Raw genomic sequence first — 26,782 nt, 5'->3', positions numbered from 1 at the left:
AACGATATTGACGAGTACTGGAATCGACTAAAAGATTGTCTACTGGAACCCTGTAAAGAAATATTAAAGACTTCCTCAAGGAGAAAAGAGAAATGGATGAATGACGAGATACTCAATATGATGGAACAACGGAGACAATTTAAAAACAAGGATAACAATAAATACAGAGAGATAAACCACGAGATTAGAAAGACGATAAAGCAGGCAAAAGAAAAATACTTTGAAGAGCAATGCAAAGAGATCGAAGACCTTCAAAATAAATATGATCTGTTTAACCTACACAAGAAAGTCAAAGAACTGGCAGGACTAAGAAAACAAAATCTCACTTGTGCAATTCTGGATAGACACGGTACTGCTATAACACATACGGACGAGAAAATACAAAGATGGGCAGAATATATCGATGAATTGTTCGATGATGAAAGAGGAGATCTGGAGCACATAGAACTTACGTCAGAAGAAATAGGTCCATATATTACAAAAGAAGAAATATTGCACGCATTAAAAACAATGAAGAGCGGGAAAAGCCCTGGACCTGATATGCTTCCTATAGAAATCCTAAAAATTCTAGATGAGAAGCACATTGATGTTTTAGTGACACTTTTGAACCAAATTTATAGTTCAGGCGTATTACCCAAAGAGTGGTTAACATCTATTTTTATTTGTCTCCCTAAAAAGAAAAACGCAAGAGAATGCAGCGATTACCGCACCATTAGCTTAATGTCTCATACGCTAAAGTTACTACTTAAAGTCATCCATAACCGAATATATCACAAACTGGACATAGACGTTAATAATACACAATTTGGTTTCCGCAAAGGCCTAGGAACACGTGAAGCTCTTTTTTCACTTAATATACTAATACAAAGATGCCTGGACGTCAATCAAGATATATACGCATGTTTTATTGACTATAATAAAGCATTCGATAAAGTACGACATAAACATTTAATGAATGTCCTGAAATCAAAGAAGATTGACTACAACGACCTCAGGATTATATCAAATTTATACTATAAACAGCGAGCAAAAGTACGTGTTAACAAACAGCTGTCAGAGGAAATTGAAATTAGATGTGGAGTAAGACAGGGATGCGTATTGTTGCCAATTCTTTTCAACGCCTACTCGGAAGAGGTCCTGAAAAAAGCTCTTGAGGGTGAAACAGCTGGAATAAAGGTAAATGGAGTTCCCATTAACAACATTAGATATGCGGACGACACTGTGATTTTAGCCGAAAACATTGAAGATCTTCAGAGACTGGTGACCAGAATAGCAGAGTATGGAAAAGAGTATGGTCTAACAATGAATGTCAAGAAGACGAAATTCATGAGAATATCGAAAACTCAAAGAAATAACGAGAATCTTCTAATAAACGAAACCAACGTCGAACAAGTGGACAAATATGCATACCTGGGAACAATGATTAATTCCACAAATGATTACAATCAGGAGATAAAAATAAGAATAGAAAAGGCTAGAGCAAATTTCAACAAAATGAGAAGAGTTCTATGTACCAGGGATTTAAAACTGGAACTAAGAGTTAGGTTGGCGAGGTGCTATGTTTTTTCGACCTTATTTTATGGAATGGAATCTTGGACCTTGAATGCTACATCAATGAAAAAACTGGAATCATTTGAGCTGTGGGTGTACAGAAGAATTCTGAAAATATCATGGACAGAACACGTCACAAACAAAGAGGTTCTGAGAAGGATGAACAAAGAAATGGAAATTTTAAATTCAATAAAAACAAAAAAATTGGAATATCTCGGACATATTACACGTGGAGAGAAATACACCTTGCTCCAACTGATCATGCAGGGAAAGATCCAAGGAAAGAGAAGCATAGGGAGGCGTAGAATGTCATGGCTGCGCAACCTGAGAGAGTGGTACGGATGTACATCAAATGAACTTTTCAGAGCAGCCGTCTCAAAAGTTCGAATAGCTATGATGATTGCCGACCTCCGCCGCGGAGATGGCACTTGAAGAAGAAGATACGTCAGATAGCCAAAGCTGTGGGATTTCATGAAGCGACGCTACGGCGAAGGTTGAAAAAAGGAAATGGCGTCCAGTCTTTAGGCAGATTTAAAGCAGTAATAAACAAGATCCAAGAAAACGGAATAGTTCAGCATTGGAAAGAACTCGACAAACGATTTTATGGAATGACGCTGAAGTCATTGCGTTTTATAATTTACTCTTATTGTGTAAGAAACCGTATTGAGCATCCATTTTCACCTGTAAATCAGTTGGCTGGTCGGGACTTCACTAGATCTTTCATAAAAAGAAACCGATTGTCTTTACCAGTTCCACGAAAAACAAGTATTGCTAGAATCATGGGCTTGAATAGAGTGCAACTAAGTCAGTATTTTGAAATTTTGGAAAGCATTATAAAAAATATAAGTTACCACCCAACCGTATCTATAACATCGATGAAACGGGCATTCAGACAGTCCCAAATCATCTGCCTAAACACGTTGGAAAAAGAGATATAGCAAAAGCTATAGCTGCCAAGCAAGGACAAACAATTACGGCTGTTTGCTGATGGTCATCATGTCCCTCCATTTTTCTTATTTGTTCGAAAACGGATGAATCATCTTCTAATCAAAGACGGGCCCACTGCCTGCGACATGGCTGTTACTGATAGTGGTTACATTAACACTTCCACGTGTGGTGGTGGAGCATCCACAACCACTTGGAGCATTTTAAAAAACATACAAGCCCAACAGAGAAAAACCCCGTTCTTCTAATTCTAGATAATCATGTATTGCACAAGTCATCAAGCAGTAACATTTGCAAAAGATAATTTTATCCGTTTACTAAGTAGTCTGCCACCACATAGCAGCCATAAGACCCAGCCACTCAATCAGGCATTTTTCAAACTATTAAAAGCTTATTATGAGAGCGTCGCTGACAGCTGGACTAGTTCTTATCCAGAACAGGTTCTCTACATTGACCATGTGGCTGGTCTCTTTTATACAGCATTTGCAAAAACTGCTACCATAGATATAGCAAAAGAGGGCTTTTGGTCTACAGAAATCTACCCACTAGATAAAAATATTTTTTCGGACCTAGATTTTATGCCAGCGGAAGTAACAGCGCAAGATTTAGATGAAGATTTAGAAGATAAAGGTCATATTTTGTCCAGTTTCAGCAAGAAGAAGAAGAGCTTGTTACTGATGCGATAGAGCCCCAGCCATCATCAAAATCGAAGGTCAGAATTCCTGTACCTGGTCCTTCAAATATTAAAAAAGAAACTGTTACTGACACGAAAGAGCCTCAGCCGTCATCAAAGTCAGAACAGTCAGTAATTTTACCATCAGATATTATTCCCTTTCCAAAAATCCCCTACTAACATCGACATCTAATAAGGACTTTTAAAAGAACAAGAAGGAAACAGAAAAAGTGGAGAGGAAAGCATTACTAAAGAATCAAATGATCAAATCTGAAAGTGCTAAAGTTTGTGCTGCCAAAAGGAAAGTTCTCGACGAATCATCATCTGATGAATCAGTAGCACTCTCCTATCAAGAAAGTATTAATTCTTGTGACATTTATTTTGCCGATAACGATGACGAGCAAGACATTAATGTTGTATAAAATAACTTATACATATTATTTGTCGCCAAAGTCTGCCAAGTAAATGATGATGGTTATGAAGGCGTCTTTTTTAAGCGACTGCCCACAACACTTCGTTTTCGTGAGACAACGGAAGATGCCTTTTTTCAAAAGGAGGATATTGGTTTAAAGCTTTCAAACCCAATAAAAACCAGCTCTTTCAGATTTTCAAATTCAGTAGGATTCTCTGACGACCCCGCCAAATACAGTTCCCTTTTAGATTGACGTTTTGTATTTTACGTTTGGTTGTTTTCAATAAAGATTGGTTTCTTTTAAACTGCTAATATCTCTTTTATTTAGGGTTTTATACGATTTTAATGGGAATAAGCCACAATTGAAGTTTAAAATGAAGTTTATTGACGTTTCAATTTCCACTTCGGAAATCGTTTTCAAAATACAAACATTAATAAATTAAACAAATTTTGTTTTTTTGTTACTTGGTGAAAAATTCTTGTAATAATTTAATTTTATCTAACTTATTTATATTGATAATTCAGACATATATTATACATTTTAAAGTGGACTTTAAAATGATATTCCCAATATAGTTGCATTGCGTTCCTAGGACGACTTTATTGTAAGATACTTTATTCGATTACATGAAGTCAACTTTAACTTGAGATTATCAACACAACTTTGTTGAATTTCATAGTTCTGATTGACCCTGTATTATCAAAAATCAGTTTTGTTTAAAACTTTTTTATATACTCCATAGTTTAGCCCTATTCAAAGAAATCCAGAGGTTTGGCGCATCCTTTATAACTATCCCAAAAGAATTGAGGAGCAACTGAGCAAAACGTATTAAACCCAAAATATGATTTTGAGTTATCGACAAAAAACTAATTAAATTAAACCTAGTTAAAAGTAAATATTTTGTTGACTATAGAAGTTTATTATTAGGTAACATTATTTTTGACAGAACTTTGGAGTTTTGTGTTCAATTTCGGAGTTTCCAATTTTTAAAGCTTTCATTTTGTTCGATTTATCTCAGTTTGCTTAAACATTTTGTGGATTTATAGCATTTTGCTCCATATGAATGGATTTATTTCGTTTTTCTTAACTGTTGGTTGGATTTAGGTCATTTCACTAAATATAGAATTGTTCATATAAAAATGTTTGCACGTCATTCAAGATTTACGACGTCAGAACCCCACAGCGTTGCCAAAACATCAGAATAGTCAGTAAGTGAAGAATTTTTAAAATGTCAACCATTTTTTCAAACTAATATATTAACAGTAAATACACTTAGCTCTAAGATTACTGCAACACACTAAAATACATAAGAAAACATTTTAATACAAAATTATATATTCTAAATTTTAAACTTACCACTTTTAGAGCATTAATAATAAAAACGTCCCGCCATTATTTCTTATTCAAAATAATCTATCTTATATGAAAGCTTATCAGCTTTCTACAGACTATTTAGTTGTTTTAGCATAGCACAATCACAATACACACCAATAATTAGTTTTTAAAGCTATCAATCTAAATTTAATATGTATCTATAAATATAATTTATTAATATATAATATATTATGATCAAATTGTGTAAGAAATCAAAACATAAACAAAATTCTTACTCTAAAAAAGCGGTAACACTTTAAACAATTTTGCCACACGCTGAACTGTCAAAAATTTGAAGTATTCCCTTATCAGTTGCGTACAATTGTCTAATATATTTAATTAAAATTATTATTTTTTGGACTATTGGACGTAAAGAGTTATTTCATAAAATTTATATTATGAATAATAACAAATGTTTTTGGTTATTTAATCAATACAATTCTAAAATTCCCAATATAATGATGATTACATTTTTCTTATTAATATACCATGCTGGCGCCTATGAAAGATCGAGCAGTTCCGTATGGGTTTCGTATTATTAACTGTGTTAGGAAAATTTGAACTCTAAGGTTGACATTCTGGAAATTTTAAATATAAGTGACGTCACTTTATATAAATTGTGACGTGCAGGCATTTTTATATGAAGAACACTATAATTATATGTTTTTCATACAAGTTTGTTGTTTATCTGAAATCTGAAATCTTTTATAAAAAGGTAAGTACTGACAGTATTAAAGTGAAATTTGGCAGGTATATTCTTAAATAGTTGTAGAATAAGCTTCAATATTTAAATTGAACATATCTGCCAAGTATTTTTTTATTTTATTCAGATAACCTTGAACATGAAGGTTGCCTTATTTTGGATAAGAAAGGTTCCAAAATTAGGAACCTAATTATATGTTATTTAAAACATGATTATCTACACATTTTTTCAGTAAAATGCCTACAAAACGACTACCACATAAAAAATGGAATCCAGAAGATATGAAAAATGCTATTGATAATGTTAAAAGTAAACAAATGCGATATTTAAGGACGCTAAAACGCTTCAACGTTCCCAAATCAACCATCGAGCTATATGTCAAACGTGGCAAAGACTCAAAAGAACAATGCGCGCTACGAATGGGCCGAAAACCAGTTTTATCAGCAGAAATGGAAGAAGACTTGGTATAGTACTGTTTGGAAATGGACAAAAGATATTATGGTCTAGTACTTGAAGACATTTGGAGATTAGCATACCAGCTTGCTATCAGAAATAACCTTTCCCACCCCTTTTTGAAAGAGATGGTAATGCCGGTAAAAAGTGGCTCCGAAATTTCCTCAGATGGCATCCCAATCTATCTGTAAGAAAACAGCAGGGGATTTCAAAAAACAGAATAAAAGGTTTTACCCCAGAAAATATCATCCGTTTTTTTGATACTCTGGAACCAGCTATGAAGAAGATAAATTTCAACCCCCTAAAAGTGTATAATGTTGATAAAACAGGTATCACTACCGTATAATCCAAGATTGCTAGGATCATTACCCTAAAAGAAAAAAAAAACAAGTAGGAGCCGTAACTGCTGCAGATGCAGAAAGAGGGGCACTAGTAACTGTAGTTACGTGCATGAATACGGCCGGAGGATTCGTTCCTCCGTTATTTGTATTCCCACGCAAAAATATGAAGGCCAAGTTATTAGACGGAGCTCCAGCTGGGTCAATTGCTGATTGTCACCCTTCAGGATGGATACAGAGCTAGATCTTTACGTGATGGATGCAAGATTTAACCAATCATGTAAAACCTTCAAAAGATGATCCCGTGTCTCCCATTATAGTCATACACGGAATCTGGACGTTATAGACTTAGAGCGAGAAAAAATTATATTTCTATTATATGCATCTCTCCCCATACGTCACATACAATCCAACCGTTAGATTTGTGTTCTATGTCTCCATTAAAGACATACTATTCAAGAGAAATCCAAAATTGGTTAAAGAATAATCCTTCTCGAAATGTAGGACCCTTTCAGATAAGTTCATTATTCTACCCTGCTTATCAGAAATCTGCTACTGCTGAGATATCAGCCAATGGGTTTCGTAAAGCAGAAATTTTTCCATTCAATCGGAATATCTTTTCAGAAGCAGATTTTATTTTAGAAAAACAAAGAGAAAGAACTCCGCCTCGACAAAATACTTCTGATAAGACTTTGCCATTGGAACCAAATCACACCTGTAGCTCAATTCAACTGTCTATTGAAAAAAGCTCCCCCGAGACACCAAATGGGTAGAAGTGTGGAAATTAATCAGTTATTGAACATTGTAAACGTTCAAGACTTTTCACCTTTACCATTCTGCAGTTCATTTCAACTGTCTATTGAAAAAACCCCACCGGGGCATCAAATGGGTAGCAGTGTAAAAATTAATCAGTTATCGAGCATTGTAAAAGTTTAAGACTTTTCACATTTACCATCCTGCAGTTCATCGACACCTACTTCAAATAGGGGACGTATGACCGGTTCTGCGGCTTTAATTACAAGTACGCCCTACAAAAATGATTTAGAAGCTTGCATTATAAAAAAACAAAGAAAAGAATCACTTTAAAAATAAAGAACAGTTGCCAAAATTTAAGGTTTTCAAGAAAATTAAAAAGAAGACGATGGTCAAAAATAAATCTTCAGATTCCTCAAACGTTCCTTATGATGATGATTCAGATATGGATACCGATCAAGAAAGTGACGCAGAGTGTATTTTCTGCACTGAACATTATTCAAAGGACAACCATGGAGAAAAGTGGGTACAGTGTTCAAGTTGCTTCAGATGGTCACATGAAGAGGCTGCTGGTAATGACAAAAAAAATTATTTAAAAATAGGTTCCTAATTTTGGATAGGGTATCCAATTTTAGGAACCTTTTGTTTATTTGGAAAAAGTGTCATTTTTTACTTTTGCCTAATACTTATATTGTTTAATGATGAAATAAATATTTTAGTATCCATAAGTTTTTTTTATTGATATTATAGCACATTTTAAGTACAAAAATTATTCTAAAATGTTTTTTTGACACAAAAAATTCAATTAAGAAAAGTATTCAATATTAGGCGCCTTTCCTCTATAGTAGTTACAGCGTCTGTTTACTATTGGTCTCATTTCCTTGGTTTATATATTAAAAACATTCAGAATAATAATCGTATTTTTAATTAACATAATGCACACAGTTATGCATGAAAAAATAGTTTATTAAATACTTTTACACATTATAGGTAGGTTTGACAGAATTTAATATATATATTTTACTTCGCTTTTTCAGACATAAATCATAGTAAAGTAGAAACTGGTTTTGTGCGATCACTTTCAACCAATTCCAGTGAGAATGCTGCTTTATGATCCCACCTCTAGATAGATAATTTTTCATCTAAATCTTAGATATTGCCTCATAGTAATCTAAATTCATTCTGCTCATTCGAGTTCGAAATAAACCTCGGACTATTTGAATAAATTTAGAATTTGTTACACATATAAAAATATAAATATGTTAATTTAATGAGAAACCTGTCAAGTATGTCCCATCACGTTAAGCTAAATAGACCTGATATTTTAATTGTACAGATATGGCGGGGTTTTTATACGTCAGATCTTCACTGGATCGGAGATTATGTCATAATACGTGAAGAGACGTTACATATACTTATATTTTTTCGATGGAATTTACGAATGTGGGCTTAGATGATGAAAAGGGTCAAATATAGTTTTCGTTCCTCGTCCCTCGAAGCAGCTTGAGGTTTACAAAGACATTCATTCATTATTAACTGTCGCTTGATTTTCAGCTCTTTAAATTCCTAAGTCATGTACTTGTTAATGAAATATAAGTTCTCTATTTCATAACTACAGAGATATTAACAATTTACGCCAAAATACTAGTTTGTTGTAGTTCAGGAGTTCCAATGTGGACAATAACAAGTTTTTTCCTTAATGACAGATTAAAACCTATCAATATTATTTCTAAGAATGGTCGCTTTTAGTAGCTAATGTTATTACCACAATCCAAAAAACTACATATAGTAGAAACCCTCAATTCAGAAGAGTGATATCATAGTTTAAACGCGGAATATCCTCAAATTTAAATGTACACAGCGGCCCTCGAAAACTGCCTGTTTTCTCGATTGCAATTTGCGTTTCCTCATAAGAAATTACAGAATATATAAAGTAGTATATTTATTTGTGCTTCTCTATAGAAAAACTGACCAGGAGTTGTCGTACAGTGTAGCCAAATCTTGTTCACAAGTAGTAATTATGGTCATACAAAACCTGTATTCTTCCACGCAGCGATTATTACCGTCATAAAAATACAAAAAAACATGATTTTTTCAATAGTAAAAATTAAGCACAAAATTGTAATGAAATAAATTTTATTTATATGTTCCGTTTCGTTACATATTTAAATTTATAAAATAAAAATCGATATTTTAAAACATTATTTTTCAATCGTTTGGCAATGTTGGAATTAGCGAGGAAATTCCGTTTTACAATTCGGACGCAGACATGCCATAAAAAACTAGTTTTTATTATTTTTTCGCCGGAGGAATGGTTCTTTTACATGGGCGTTTCTATGGGTAATGTATTTTGTGAGTATATTTTATGTGATAAGTTGGTAAACTTATTGTTGTCAATACTGTTTTAACAATAATGTATTGTAGTATTGATAAAACGTGTTATTGATAATAAGAGTGTTTATTGGTAGATTGAGAGAATGAGAGGATAGTTTGTCGTTTTATAGTAAATTTTTAGTTATATTCTTATACAGAATTGTTGAAATTATTGTATATATAGTATATACACAGATTATTGAAATACAATGGACGAAAAACCGAGTTGTTCCAAGAGAAGACAGTAAAATTCTGATGTTGATTCCAAAAATGAAAAGCCGCAAAAGAGACGGAAAATGTTAACGTCCGAGGGAAGGTAATGATACGAAACGTGTATGAAGGAATTGTCGGCAGAAAAATGGCATTAAATGTTAGCCAAGCGATCGGCATTTGTAGCAGTTTAACAAAAGTATCCGTTAGCTGTATTTATCATGTACTTAAAAATACATCGGAAAATAAAAAGCAAGAAAAAGGTAAAACTAGAGGTAGGAAAATCATTGTTTTCGATGGCGAGACAAAGAATATTATACGTTGAAAAATTCATTCATTTTATTTTCGAAGTGAAATTCCAACACTGAAAAAAATTTCTCAAGAGCTCAAAAACGATGACTCTTTACCCAAGATATCTCATAGGTTCTTAATCAGAACCATGCGCGAAATGAACTTTCGATATGTAAAACGCAACAGAAAAAGTATGCTATTACAAAAAAATGAAATTATTCTGTGGAGAAGAAAACATTTAGAAGAAATACGAAAAATTCGCAGGACTGGATGCAAAATATATTATTTGGATGAAACCTGGATTAACGAAGGTCATACAGTTGGAAAAGTTTGGCAACATTTAAATGTCAAAAGTAAACGCGAAGCATTTATAGAAGGCTGGTCTACAGGATTAAAAGCTCCATCAGGAAAGGGACGGTGTTTAATTATCACCCATATAGGAAGTAATACAGGGTTGTTTGATGATGGTTTGCTTCAATTTAAGTCAAAAAAAAACAGGTGATTACCATAAACAAATGACTTCCGAAGTATTTTAGCGCTGGTTTAAGAGAATCTTACCAAAAATTTAATCTGGGTCTGTGGTTGTTATGGACAATGCGCCATATCATAGCCGCAGATTAGAACAATTACCGACGACGGCATGGCGGGAAGGGAGAATTCAAGAATGGCTTACAGAAAAGGGGATTGCATACGAAGAATCAATGCTCAAAATTCAACTACTTGACATTGTACGGTTAAGGAAAAGTGAATATCTTAAATATGTTGTGGATGAAACTGCAAAAGATTATGGTGTCAAAGTTCTACGTCTACCACCTTATCATTGCGAACTTAATCCCATTGAACTTATCTGGGCGCAAGTGAAAGGAAAAGTAGCACGCAATAACAAAACGCTCAAATTAAACGAAGTTAAGGAACTTTTGATTCAAGCAGTCATCCATGTAACTCCAGAGAAATGGGCTAAATGTATAGGCCACATAATTAAAGAAGAATATCGTATGTGGGAACTTGACACTCATGTCAAAGTTTTACTAGAGCCAATTATAATTACACCAGGTGAAGATAATGACAGCGATAGCAGCACTGCATCTTTAGATTTAGACAGCGAATAATATTTTCTAATAGTTTAGTAAGCATCAGCATAAAAAAACCAAAAACAAAAAAAAAACGAGAAGAACATAGTAAGTGTGTATAGTGTTTGTGTTTAAATAGAATAGTACAATGTTTTGTTACATCAAAAATTATTTTTATTTTGTTTTTATAGAATTTTATTTTATTTTATAGGATTTTATTTTGTTTTGTTTTATACTGTTTAAGTGTTTTGTTTATTTTATTTAATGGGACAGTATGGCTCTTGGCGAACACCCATTTAAAAAGTGACGCGCCACAAGACATACCTCTCGGGTGGTGGGGAAACTGTCTTAAAATTTGTTTTAAAAAAATTTCATTGTGTAACTCTTTAAGGACGGGTCACGTCAAAAGACGTTTTAGCGTAACTTCCGCGACAGCCTGGTGGCATCAGTAAGCTTTCTGCAAAATTACTTGTTTTTTATAGCTTTTTGTTTGTGTCATTCTGTATTTTTAGGAGACTGTATGGAATAAGCGACAAAATATTTATTTATAGGTTTAATTTACTGATTTTTCGATCTCTATATAAAGACATCGTTTTCAAATATACAAGTGATAGTAATATTTATTTTTCTATGGCTTTTTGCTTGCCGTTCTGTATATTTAGAAATAATGGTGGGAATAAGTAACAATATATTTAATTGAAATGTTTAATTTACTGACGTTTCGATGTCTATATAAAGAGATCGTTTTCAAATATACAAATGAGAGCAATATTTATTTTTCTGTGGCTTTTTGCTTGTGGCATTACGTATTTTTAGGGAGAATATTGGAAATAAGCCACAATACATCTATTTACATGTTTATTTTACTGACGTTTCGATCTCTAGTACAGAGACCGTTTTTAAAGTTAAGAAAAAAAAAAAAAGAAAATAATATAAGAATATATAAATATATAATAATAAACAAATAAAATAAATATAAGTATCATTTATATCTTTGAAAACGGTCTTTGGATATAGAGATGGAAACTTCAGTAAAAACCTGCAGATAAATATATTGTGGCCTATTTTGAACAATAATATTTAAACAATATAATATAATTAACGTTGAAATAAAAGTGAGTGTACGCCACTGGATTTTCATACGTCTTTCCCCACTTCAACGCCTTCAAACGATGACTTACTCTCCCAAATAGTGAAATTAGAGTTTAGGTTTTTTGAAGCGAAGCATCTATATTGGCGTTGTAGAACTAACAAAATAAGGACATTAAATGTAAAGTTAAAAATTAAAAGTATATCTGTCAGTAAAATTTAATAAAACAAACAGAAAAATCAAAGATCGATACTAAAAGTCAACTACTAATTTCTTCTGTTTTTCATGTTTGGTGCTAAACTTTTCTTAGGATTGTGCTATTGAATCTACTAATAAAGGGATAAAATAGTAAAAATTATAGGAAAAATCAATAAACCCTTGTAATCAACGCTGATCGGTTAGACTACAAACACAACTATGTGGGTATGCAACGAAATACAAAGACAGGCCAAAGAAGTACTCTTTTTAGTTGACTAAGCTTTCGCAAATATTTATTTGCATAATCAGGGTGCTACAATAAGCAAAAATTAGTACAAATTACTCTGTACTAATCTGTTGAATATGATTCTTCAGGTTGTCTCTTTTAACGTTCCTTATATTAAGAAGGAACCTTTTATTTAGAGAATGAGATCTTAGACATTTTCAATAGCTGTAACCCCACATTTGATTTACTCTTAAAAAAGAGGATCAAAACCAATCTGCTCTTTTCTTGACACAATTTTCACTAGAGAACTTAATCTAGTGGCTACCCACGCTAAAGTAATTCGTCTTTGGATTTCGCATGTTTAGTTATCCCTGCTGATTCTTATTTTATGACCAAAATACGTATATTCCTCCACCAGTTCTACCACTTTATCTTGAATAGTTAAATGATTATTGGGGACCATATTTGACATAAACTTAGTTTTGGTCAAGTTCATTCTACGTACATGCAAAATCGAATTCATTTAACATTCTGTGGCTTCTCCACTCCTTTTGACATAATGCAATATCATTAATGAAGATGTTAAAAGTAATGGTGAACAATGGCCATCCTTTAGTACACCAGATGATATAATAACATAGTTTAATGTGTAACCACCTATGCGAACAAAAAGAAAAATGAGTACCAGCAGAAAATAAAAGTTATAGTAAGTGAAAGAGGAGAACAAAACAACATTGAAGAAGAATGGAATATCATCAAAACGACAATTACAAATATGGCAAAGGAAACATTAGGTGAAACCTCAAGCCAAAGAAACGAGGAATGGTTTGACCAAGATTGCCAACAAGTAATAAATAGCAAAAATTTAGCTAGACAGAAATGTCTACAAAGGGATTCCCGATCGAATAGAAAGGCATATGAAGAACTCAGAAAAGATGCAAAGAAAATATGCAGAAGGAAAAAGAGAGAAATGTTGAATAGAAAAATACAACAAATTACAGATTATAATAACAGAAGAGAGGCTAGAAAATTTTACAAGGAAATCAAGCAATGCACCCAAGGATACATAACAAGATCAACAGTTTGCAAGGACAAAAATAGGGCAATTATCAGCGAGAAAGAGGAAATAATGAAAAGGTGGAAGGAGCATTTTCAAGAGCTGTTAAACCCAGAAAAAGAACAAAACGAAGATGAAGAGATAATTCACCACACAGCAGAACAACTAGTTGAGCAACCAACATTGGAAGAAACGATAAACGTCATAAAACATCTAAAAAATAACAAAGCACCTGGCACAGATGGAATAACTGCAGAACTGATAAAGAATGGTGGACATGCGCTATGGAGGCGTATCCATAAACTAATCGACCGCATATGGACACTAGAAGTCATCCCAGAAGATTGGAAAGTGGGAATCATACTTCCTATGTACAAAGGGGGAGACAAACGACTCTGCAAAAATTATAGGGGCATAACAGTTTTAAATGTCATCTACAAGATATTATCAGGAATTATATATAGCCGCCTGGAATCGTTTTCGGAGGAGATTATTGGTGAATACCAATGTGGCTTCAGACCAAAGAGGTCAACTATTGACCAAATACATATGTTAAGAGGTATACATGAAAAATGTGTTGAATATAACATACCTATTTACAACTTGTATATCGATTTCAAACAGGCGTTTGATGGAGTAGATCGACAAAAGATGTTAAAGCAACTATCTATGTTAGGGATACCCAATAAGTTGGTTAAACTTATACGAATGACTCTGGAGGGTTCCAAACCTATGGTGAAAATAGATGGAGATATGACGCAGGCCTTTGATATTGAAAATGGAGTTAGACAAGGGGATGCCTTATCAACAACACTTTTTAATCTAACTTTAGAAGCTGTTGTTAGAAAACTGGATATAAACGGCTGTATTAATACAAGATCTATGCAAATATGCGCATATGCGGATGATGTTGCCATAATAAGCCGCAACAAAAGTGTATTAAGCGAAAAAGTTATAGAACTGAAACGAGAAGCTGCTACGTTTGGTCTATATATAAATGAAAGCAAAACAAAATATATGGAGTGCACAAAATCGAATGAACATGAAAATCTGAAGGTAGACAACCATACCTACAAATATGCCTCCACTTTTCCCTACCTAGGCTCAATAATAAATGACAACAACAACATCGGTCAAGAAATACAAGCACGGATTCTTAGCGGTAATAAGTGCTTTTATGCATATAAAGACTTAATGAAAAGTAAGTTACTGAATCGTGAGTCTAAGCTGAGAATCTACAAAACAGTAATTAGACCAGTGGTCACATATGGATGTGAAACCTGGACCCTCTCAACCACTGATGAAAATCAACTGAGAATATTTGAGCGCAAAATACTAAGGAAGATATTTGGACCAACCCAATGCAGCGATGGTTCGTGGAGAATTAAAATGAATCACGAGCTGGATGAACTAATGCAGAGCGCAGATATTGTCAGATTTGTAAAGTCACAAAGACTAAACTGGCTTGGTCACCTAGAAAGAATGCCAGATAATCGAGCTGTAAAAGTAGTCCAGAGATGGAAGCCCCAAGGAAACAGAACAAGAGGAAGGCCCCGTAAAAGATGGATAGACGACGTAGAGAGGGATCTTAAAACCATGAACATCAGGCAGTGGCGAAGGAAAGTATCCGACAGGGCAGAATGGAAGAACATTGTTAAGCAGGCCAAGACTCACAAAGGGTTGTAGCGCCATTAGAAGAAGAAGAAGACCTATGCGAACATGTTGAGTTCTGCCTAATAAGAAACTAGCGAATAAAGTTACCTTTTGACTAAAAAAAGCCAAAATGAGCTATTTTTACCAGCAAGTTGCTGCTTTGTTGCTTGTAGGAGCAACCATTTTAGAGCTCGTGATAGAAAAGTAACTGCTTCGAATATACGCATTGATTCACTTCGTGATTGAAGTTTATGGTCATACTGAAAAAGACATACATGTCACAGCATTCCTGTCTTCTGGATGCGCAATATACCACGCTTTGTAAAGTGAATTAGTAAAAGATTAGTGGTATTTGATATACCTATCTAATAATCTTTTACTTTTACTGATATCGTTGTGACAATGATTGATGACGGTCTTGGTAGATTTGATCATAATACGTTTTCAAGTGTTCGGGTAATTCTTAGATACATATATAATTTAATATGTTGTTTACGTGATTAAATCCATTAAAAGGAACTTGTTGAAGATGTTTACTTTTACAACAATATTATTAACAAATATCTCGGAAATAAACTTGCACGGAGTTATGACAAAATTGTCTAAATTTTCAATTTTATTATTTAAATTTTTTTTAACTATTCGTACGGATGATTAAATTTGATGTGTCCGGGAAATGTTTTCGGAAAACTTTTATTTCAAGGGAATTGTATTGTACAAATTTATACAAACAAGAAATTTTTATTATACCTACTCCTACAATTCTCATCATAAACTACAAAAGAAAAACAAAAGTAATTTATTGTCTTTCTAGTTACTTTCTCGTGTCACCTTCATTATATGGATAAAGAACGTTAACAAATATAGCATAGGGGAGAACGGGGGAATGCCGATCAGCGGGTAACGGCAGTGTCACTGGAATATTTTTACATAGTTTATTTGAATTTCGCTCTCAGAGACTAAGCAACTGAGCAGATGCCAGTTAGTTTCTGTTGTTACAGTAGGCAAATCGATGTTTGTTGTATGTTCGTTGTAATTTTAACCGGCACGTAAAGAAGCAATCATATTATAGTTGTGAACAGTGTTTTAATTGCGGCTTTCGGTACATTAACGGTAAGGTTATTATATATATATATATATATATATATATATATATATATATATATATATATATATATATATATATATATATATAGATATATATATATATATATATATATATATATATATATATATATATATATATATCTTCTTCTTCTGGTTCCTATCCGTTTCGGATGTTGGAAATCATATTGGCAATCATGACCTTGCTCGCTGCGGCTCGAAACAGCTCCGTTGAGGTTTTCTTAAACCATGTTCTTAAATTCCGCAGCCATGATATTCTCCTTCTACCGGGTCCTCGCTTACCTTTGACTTTACCTTGCAATATAGACTGCAGCAGGGAGTATGTTATTATTAATATATTCATTACTATTGTAATGATGAGAGGGTACGGTAACAGAAAAAGATCTTATTGTGAAGTAGCCAACTTGTTCAATGATATTTCCGTTCTTACTGAAACCGTTCTCCTATTCATAAGGCGACGGTAAAAAAAACTGTAAAGCGATTTGAGGAATCTAAGATTTGAAGAAGTAAAAGATAGATACCGATCAGGTAGACCGCGAACAGTTATGAATAGAACTTTAGATATAATGCAAAGTTTTGTTGAAGATCCACATACATCCTCACGCAGGGTTGCACAAGTACATGATGTAGGTCGTTCTTCAGTCTTACATGTATTATGTAAGAATAAACTTAAACCACACAAAATTAACTTATTGCAAGAATTAAGTGAAGATTATTTCGATCATAGATTAGAGTTTACTGAGGTAATGATGAATAAAATTGAAAATGATGAAAATTTTGTTAACAGAATATGTTTTTACTCTGCAATCACTTCTGTGAGAAAAAAAAAAGAGAATTAAAAAACCATCTTGTGCTTTGGCAGAGCTCTAATCGATAAAGACCATATTATGGATTTTGATAACATAAAAATTTTATGTAGTGAAAGTAATAAATTCAAAAGGACTTTTTTGGAAATGGTTTGTATTAGCAAAAGTGATAATAATTTAAACAAAAGATCAAAAATTCAAAATCTAAGCAAAATTTACAATTATATTATTTCTTTATAATTTATATATGAAACTTAAAAAATATCACATTTTTTTTAATTTTCCATATATCTGTTACATTTTTTCAGACATCTATCAATGGCGAATAAATCTTCTTCTTTTTTGTTACTAAACAAAAAAAGGTAAAAATTTTAAGTTGGCATTTATGACATTGAGGCTTATTTGTAATTGGTTGCTACTTTAAACTATTTATAAATTCAATTATTGTTGTTAAGAAAATGTTTTCAAAATTATTAACATTTCAGGGAAGAATTTATTAGATAAGGGCATTTTAGTATTAATTCTTTTTAAATGTATTTGCAGCAATTTTATTAACGAAACTAATTTTATTTGGTGAGTTAATTGAATTGAAAGCTCGAGATATTAAATAGTTTACAAATAGCCCCTCTTATTGACTCCAACCCATCAAAAACATTTATATATTTTTTCCAAACGGGTCACAAGTACTTCTTTTTTCTTACTTTTATATATATATATATATATATATATATATATATAATGTAACCTATAGCTATTTTTTAGCCTGATCCTCGAGGATTTGGTTGCGAGGATTTTGTAAGTTTCCTTTTCGTTCTTCTTGACCTATAAAATAAAACATGTTTTTTGTGGTTTTATATAATTATTTCATCAAAAAGATGACATTATAATAAAAAAAAAAAAATGAGTGCTTGTGAGTTAAAATTGGTTTACTGGGTTCAGAAATAAAGCTCTTCAAATATAGGGTAAAAGGGTTCATGCTCAATTCTTAGACGGTCAGAAAAAAACAGTTAAAGGTCCGGGCTATGAAGTTTGTCAAGTAGGCATTGTTGTATGCATATACAACTACTTTCACCTAAATATTTATGCAATTTTAGACTGTCCGGAAAAAGTACTATCAGTTTACAAATAATAAAAAACTTTGTATCCTCGAATCTACTAAATGGATTGTAATTTACCAATGCTCATTTGTAAGGTATTTAAAAATACAACTAACTATTAGTTAAAAATCATAATTTTTTTTTTCAGTTTTTTAAATTATTCCACGAAAAAGTAACATTATATCAGTATAAACGAGATACTGTGGGTTAAAATCGGTCCACTGCGTGCAGATATATAGCTCTTCAGACATAGGGTGAAAAAGGCTATTTTTGACCTCTTTGAATGGCATATCTCAGGCCCCAGGGGCACCTTGAGGGCTAAAAAAATAGCTATAGGCTACTTTTTTAAGGTGCAATTATATATTAAAATTTGGTAAAAATCCGTTCCCCTCTACCCTTTACAAAAGTGGTCTATAGGTAAAAATATTGCTTATATATATATATATATATATATATATATATATATATATATATATATATATATATATATATATATATATATATATATATATATATATATATATATATATATATTGTTATGATGTGTTTTTTGTTGACATTTTCCTCTCTTTCTGGATTCATTTCTGCAGTATCTTGTGGAACTTGAACTAAACTCTCCTCTTGTATAGGTTGTGTTTCTACTTCCACATCTTCTTCATTCTTTTTGCTTCTTGTACCTTTCTTTCCTTGAGACATTTTGAGACTTCACTTGTTCAAATATAATTAAAAATAAAATCTATAATTTTTTTTTTTTTTACTGATAATTAATTTAATTATATGAGAGCACTTATCTTCCCAAACTAATTCTTTTAAATAGAGAGCCACCGCGTTGGGTGCCAAAATTGTTATGATGTGTTTTTTTTTGTTAGAATGATGAGCAATGAGTATTTTTAATAATAATATATATAGGGTTTTTATCGCGGTTCTCAAAGAATTAGCTTGTAAGTACTTTTTAAATTATCTTTATTATAACTATTATGAAACACACATATATATCTAACCTAGCCAATGTAAATTTAAAATAAACTATCTTTAAATTGATATTCTTATAAAACTAATTAAATTCTATAGACAATCTAAAATTTAAACAAAACTATCTTCAAAATTGAAATTGTTATGACACTAACTAAATTATATTAACAAAATTTTGTACCTTTCTTTCACTGAATGCCTAAATAAACTGTTTTCTACTATATAGATTCTAATCACCACTGAATGTCTTCGTACTTCAGTTATCCTGGTTTTTTGTGAAATTAATTTTTCCAATTATCAGCTTCTACCAATTTAAGATATAGTTTTCTTCACCAGCATTTATACACCACCAGCAAACACCATTTATATTTATTCTTCTTTTCAATATACCAATATCCAATTATTATAAGTTGATTTATACTAATCTCCAATCATAATATAATTTTAATTCCTTCCATTGTCCATCCAATATTATTCTAATATACTTTTATAATCTTCAATAATTATTTGTGTATAATTATAAATGTGCATTAAATATATGCATAATTTTTAATCTTCATTTAACTCACTATATTAAACAATTGGACTATCTCCAACTAACTTTCATATTTCTTATTAAACTGCTTGACTGACTTACTAAAACTGTGAACAATTGACTTCACTAACTAATCTACTAACTTTCATAATAAACTGCTTGACTTCTGACTAAAAACTTCCTGACTGCTTGACTTCAGACTAAAAACTTCCATCTTGAATCCAAATCACGGGTATTTATATCTTTTTTGGATATTCCAGAACCATCTGGTAAGAAATCATGTTCCAATAATCATGTCACAATATATATATATATATATATATATATATATATATATATATATATAATAGATTGTTCCCATTTGACATATAAGTTAAGTTTGTCTGATGATACGCTCATGAACAAACTTAAACAATAATATCTCATAAGAATATGTAACGTCTTTATTTTCGAAATAATATTAATACTCATATGAGGCCATTTGATTGGGAGTAATACAGTGTGAAAGATCGAATGAACATTGCTATGTTATCACGTGAATACCATCTTCAGTCTGGATGTGGTTTGATACAAAGAATTCGGCATGAAAGGAATGTTACCCCCGAAATTAAATTGTGGTAGATGATGACATGGTTAAAATACGATGCATTGTTTCTTATGATGGATGCCTTACGAATTATGATCATTTCTTTCGTGTCTCTGATAATATACACTCTTCAACAAAATTAGCGTAATATAACTTTCACAAAAGGAATGAAAATCTTTGTCTTACATATATTATTTTGCTCGCTATTGTTCGCCATAAGAACTGATCATTACCATTAGTATTATTTGCTAAGTTACTTATGGTTTGGTTACTATTACCTTCAGCTTCTTGGTAAGTTTAATTTCGTAAGGATGTAGGCCCAAGTCACAACACAAAAATCGTCAACTTGTGGTCTGTAAAAGCACGAGTTCTTGTTATAAACGTGAAATCGACGGAATCAGATTTTTCCGTATACTCTCACGGCTAGCGACGATGCTTTCGGCATATCTTACATTTCGTCAACGTACGGGTATTGGTTGGTTATTTACTGAACCAGTGGACTTAAATGAATAATCTAATCGTATTTTTTCGAGCAGAGATGTGTATGTTGCCTTAAAGTGAAAAGTGAAATCCCCTAACATCGACCTCTTTCCTGTCGTAGTAGAAGCAACACTAAAATGTCTTCGATATGGACGCAATAGCGACATCTGATAATAAATTCGCAAACTAATTGTCAAAACCAAATTCAGATTTCTGCTTTAATCTGTGCCTTCTAATAATTGCAAGGCAAAAGAGACGTTGATAAAGACATTCAGTCAATCAATAGTCAAGATCAATTAGTTATTAAAACTTTTAGCGGTATCTATCTATTTTTATGTAAAACTTTGGTGTTGAAAATAACTTTATATAGGTATTTACTTAATAAACTTAATAAATAAGCATAATAAACTAAAGCATACCTGCATACAAAAAAAAATGTTCGTTCACTCCTAAAGTGTTAAACTTTTAATTATGTTTTGAAATCGATTTTGCCACCATTTTGTCAAATGTCGGTTAGCACCTCTACACTTTCTAGAAAAAAGCATTTCTTAGATGTTTACAACCCAAATTCTAAGTTTAATAAAATAATTGCATCATTTGAGACAAGAAAAGTTTAAATATCTTGGAATTTTTCATCACTGGTTTATGATATTGCATTGGGGATTATCATCTATGTCAAATTATGCTTTCAATAATCCTTCAAACGGTTGGTTTGGGCACTAGTTCTTCACTTATAATTTGCTCAAATATACCATACAACCTTCGTATATTTTATGCTAAACATAATTTGTGCATTAAAAAAATTCACGTTAGGTATTTAGATTGGGTCTCGATAAGAGAGGCAGTGGTGTTGGGTAGACATTTGAAAAATATGCAAATTTTATTTTGTTATTATGCAAAAGTAGGTGCTACCGTATGAGAATGTTTAAATTTGGTGTGTTCTTATCTAAACGTTGAAAATAAAATATCAGTTAGTAATATTGTTGGGAGGCTCATTGACAATGTTCATAAAAAGGCATTTTATTGATAAAGATATTGATAATTTAAGATAACTACGGGTTTTTCTCTCGAGTTCCAATATATTTTTCTACTACGTTAGACCGTATTTAACATCCTAAATTATTCTATCATTCTAAATATATAAAAAATAAAATATAATATAATAAAATATCTATATATATATATATATATATATATATATATATATATATATATATATATATATATATATATATATATATATATATTGTTATGATATGCAAAATCGAGAAAAATATTGGGTTGATTAAAATATTTCAAAGTTCAAAAACATTAAAATAATTCAGATAAGTAGGATTAACCAACAAACATTTCGAAGAAGGAAAGTTATTAAATTCTTGGATTACCTGTACTAAACAAAATGTAAGCTATACATAAATTATTTCTTTGTTATACTTGAGTGACCCGCATAATTTTAAGTGAAATCCAAAAACAATTGAACCGGGTTTTCCAAATACATTAATGCAGTGATTAGAGACAATAGAAGAGATTTTAGAAAGAGGTTTTTGTTAGTTTTTAAGAATTATAGAAAAATATTATTTGTAAATAAGTTTTAGGAAATTTTATAATTATAGGTAAAAATTTGTTTGTTATCGAAATGAAAAAATGGGGGAATTGTGACGAGTTTTGATTGGCGGAGATTGAAAAAGGTGGGATAGGTATGTAGGAATGAAAGTTTAGCTAGATTTAGGAGAGAGAAAAGGGAATCAGTTGGTTTTCCAAGTCTGTAAGACGAACAGTGATTGTTCTCTGGCGGTTCCCGAAATGTAGCAAGCAGTAGTGTTGAATGTTAGTGAGTTTTTGTGGAGTTAGTGTATCTGACAGCAGCTGAAGCAGCAAAATATTGTAAGTCATATTTCTCTACTTATATTCCAAGAGTCACTGTTCAGGCCAACGAGAGATTCAGTTTATCGTAAAGAGAAGATATTCCAAGAGTCATTTTTCACTAGGGCCAACGAGAGATTCAGTTTATCGAGAGGAGAAAGGCTATCATAATTTGAATGATTTGTGCTTTTGAAGGAGATCATTAAGGACGATATACTTGCAACAATCTGTTGTAAGATTGCTGATTACATAGGGAGCGGTTGAGAGGAGATAATATAGTCTACAAGGAACAAGGATTTGGACCACTCATCATCAGAGAGAGATATTTTTGTTTTCTGCAGTTTTTTCTTTTATTGATAACACAATTTTTACACTTAATTTAGAAAGGATATAGATATTTTGATTAGGCGAGTTAAAATAGTTTGGGATTTTGAGATTTCAATTAATATTGTTTGTACCATTAATTTTGATTGTTCACGTACGTAGAACAAAATTTTGAGAATCATTATATGAGATTTGTTTACTGAAAACTTTTGAGTGTGAATTATTTCATTATTTTTATTTCAATATATAGTGTTAGATCATATGTGTTTTTTATTATTCCGGTATTCTTTGGACCTTACCTTTCACATGTAATAGCATAGATATTGAAGCACGAATTTAACCCTGAGATAAAAGAATTAAAAATTGTGATAGAGTCATAATCATATCATTTAAATAATTTTAATTAATCAAAAAATTAATTAGCTAATTATTGCTTGGCGCACCAAGACTTTAAATATCACAATAATATATATATATATATATATATATATATATATATATATATATATATATATATATATATATATATATATACAAGGTGGTCCAGAATTATGTACATTAATTTCTAGAGCTCATAGTACGTCCAAAAATAAGGGTACTTCTTTATGTACACTTTTTTATCAAACTTAATAATAAGGGAGATACAACCCTTTAAAGGGGTGAATTGAAATTCTTATTTATTCAAATATCTTCCAAACGGTTTTGAATACGGAGTTCATATTTTGGGAGTGATTATAAGACGTTAGGATAATTAATTTCATGTCACCACCTACCACATCCTATATTAATACAGGGTAGTTTTGGAGGGTAAGTGGGGGTTATTGCGTCACATTTTTTTTAATTTTTACATATTTTAAAAAACATTTTAAAAATTGTTTCCTTAGACTTTTCTACGCTCTTGTAATATTTCGATAGATATCACCGTTTTCGATTTATTTAAACTCGAAGGTATATATGTATTTTATTGTAATCGTTACATTTCTTAATATTCATCAAGTATGCTTTGGAATTGACACTTGTGTTAGCAATAATATTACAAATTAATGGAAAACTTAATTAATACTTAACCTTTAATTAATGGCGAAAATAATATTTCACAACAACTGTTCAAAATGTCCTCCATTTTGTTGAATACATAATCCAATTCTTTTATTTAGCGAACGCATTAATCCATATAATGTTACTGGATCGTTTTGTAAATCGGTAAATACTTGTTCAATTTTATCTCTTAACTCATTTACTGTATTAATTGGAGTGTTTATACACTTTTGATTTCAAATAACTCCATACTGTAAAGTCCATTGGATTAAGATCACAATTACGAGCAGGCCAATGAATCGGTGCATCCGCACCCCGGCCTATCCACCTATCAGGGAAATGTTCATGTAACCACCTTCCACAAATTCTTGTGTAATGTGGTGTAGCACCATCATGCATGAAAAACATGTTTCTTCGTATTTGTAATGGAATATCTTCCAAAATATCATGTAAAATATTGTCTAGAAAATTGTAATACATGTTGTTACATGTACAGTTGTTACCATTTAAATTTCCGGGAAAGATGTGGTATCCTATGAAACTATTTCCTAAAGTAGCTGCCCAAACGTTTATCTTGAACGTGTGTTGAAAGTGAGTTTCCATTGTAGCCCTTGGATTTTCTTCAGCCCAGAAGTACATATTTCTAGAATTGAACATACCTTGTCTTGTAAATGTGGCCTCGTCTGTAAACAGAATGTTGCTTAAAAAATTTGGTGCAGTTTGAACTTTATTTTGCAATACTTCACAAAAATCAACTCTAAGTGGCATATCGTCATGTAACAATTCCTGCACCTGTCGATAGTGGTAAGGATGTAATTGCTCTTCATGCAGAACTCTTAAAACACTTTGATGGGAAATATTCGTTCCTAATCCTAACCTACGTGTACTTATTGTGGGGTCATTTATTACAGCATCCAATATTTGCTGTTCAACGCGAACATTTCTTGCTTCTCTGCGACGACCAGCATCTGTATTCCTTCTTTGAAGACAACCGGTTTCTCTCAGTCGTCGTTCAGTACTTACAAAAGTCCTGGCATTGGGAATATTTCTGTTCGGATACTTTTCTCTGTAGCGTCTTACAGCGGCAGCAGCATTTCCCGAACATTCCCCATTAAAGAAAAAAGTTGAAAAAAGATACCTGTCATAGATGTGATTTTTTAGAATTAGAAATTAAAAACTGCTCATATAACGAAAAATTAACCAAGTTAAAGGCAGAAAAAATATGCATTTAGAAGAACCGAAAAATGCACAATCTAGAAGAACGCTAGACGTGAAGATGAGCAACGATAAACCAGATAGAGCAGATAAGTGGAAACCTTTTGTTCTGATTTAGAAAAAACTCTTTCCCTCTCTAGAATCCCAACAAATATCGTATATTATAATCAGCAATTATGTATTTACAAACTTGGTATCCGTAGCGTCAAGGATAACAAAGGCCATTGTTATGTTTGGATGGAAGAAGAAGCTGGTCCAGGAAGTTGGCAGTTGTGTTAAGAAACATATTGAAGAAAATGTTACTTTTACAAAACATGTAATTTTGTGGTCAGACATAGTTTTAATTCTAAAAACGATTTTAGAAACTCATCTCACTATTAAAAAAATTAAACTACGTTATCTCTTTCCTGGTCACAGCATTTTACCCAATGATAGCGATTTTGGAGATATTGAAAGTGTCCTAAAATGTCAATAACGTTTATATACCGTTGATGATTACCTAAACGCAATGAAGAAGTCCCGTAAAAAGAACCCATTAGTAGTTCACATAATGAAAAAAAGAAAAATTCGTTGGGTCAAAGAAGTTGGAAACTATGATTACAAACCGCAAATCAGACGTAGAAAACAGTAAGGTAAGCTGGCTTAAAACAAGACAAATTGAAATAAGAAAGGATATACGACTGAGTATTTTTATGAAAACCAATTTTAATGTTAGTGAAGTTAAAGTAGACCTTCACAAGAAACTTTAAAAAAGACGGCTCGTTGCAATGCAATCCCTAAATGACCACTTGATTCCTCTTTGGCTTACAGGCAAGCCACTTTCTCTGCCTAAGCTTAAAGACTTAAGATTTCAAAATAATCAAATATCTCAAAATCAATTTTTGGCGCTTGGTCTAGTGATGCATAACGCCATCCATATATCCAATAAATATCTTGCAAATTGTTTACCGTCTTCTATAAAGAAAAACATCTGTTTTATATTAAATGAAATACTTTTTTCAGTGTAAGATAATTTGTTTTTTTAAAACGCCGCAGCTCATACTGAACCTGCACCTTACAATAAGACCAAAAAAGCGAATTTTTGTGTAATTATGCTAGACACAGCATCCCGTTCATGGGTCAGACGTCTTCCTGAAGATAGATTTATACGAGTACTCTTCTGGTGGTACCATTGTTTGCAAATCAAGTTGGCTTGTTAACCGGCATTGTTAGCGGTTTCCATCGTCGCTCCAGCATGGTGCGACTTATTAAAAATATAAAAAATGTGGATAACGGTTATACATGGACGTTTATTAGTGGCCTAAATTAATGGCTTCAAAAGACTTCTCACCTTTTATTTCATTTTTACAAGCAGACGCGGTAGTAAAAAG

This window comes from Diabrotica undecimpunctata, chromosome 8 (assembly GCF_040954645.1).
Source record: "Diabrotica undecimpunctata isolate CICGRU chromosome 8, icDiaUnde3, whole genome shotgun sequence".
Classification (NCBI taxonomy): Eukaryota; Metazoa; Arthropoda; class Insecta; order Coleoptera; family Chrysomelidae; genus Diabrotica; species Diabrotica undecimpunctata.
This window is presented reverse-complemented; position numbering follows the sequence as displayed.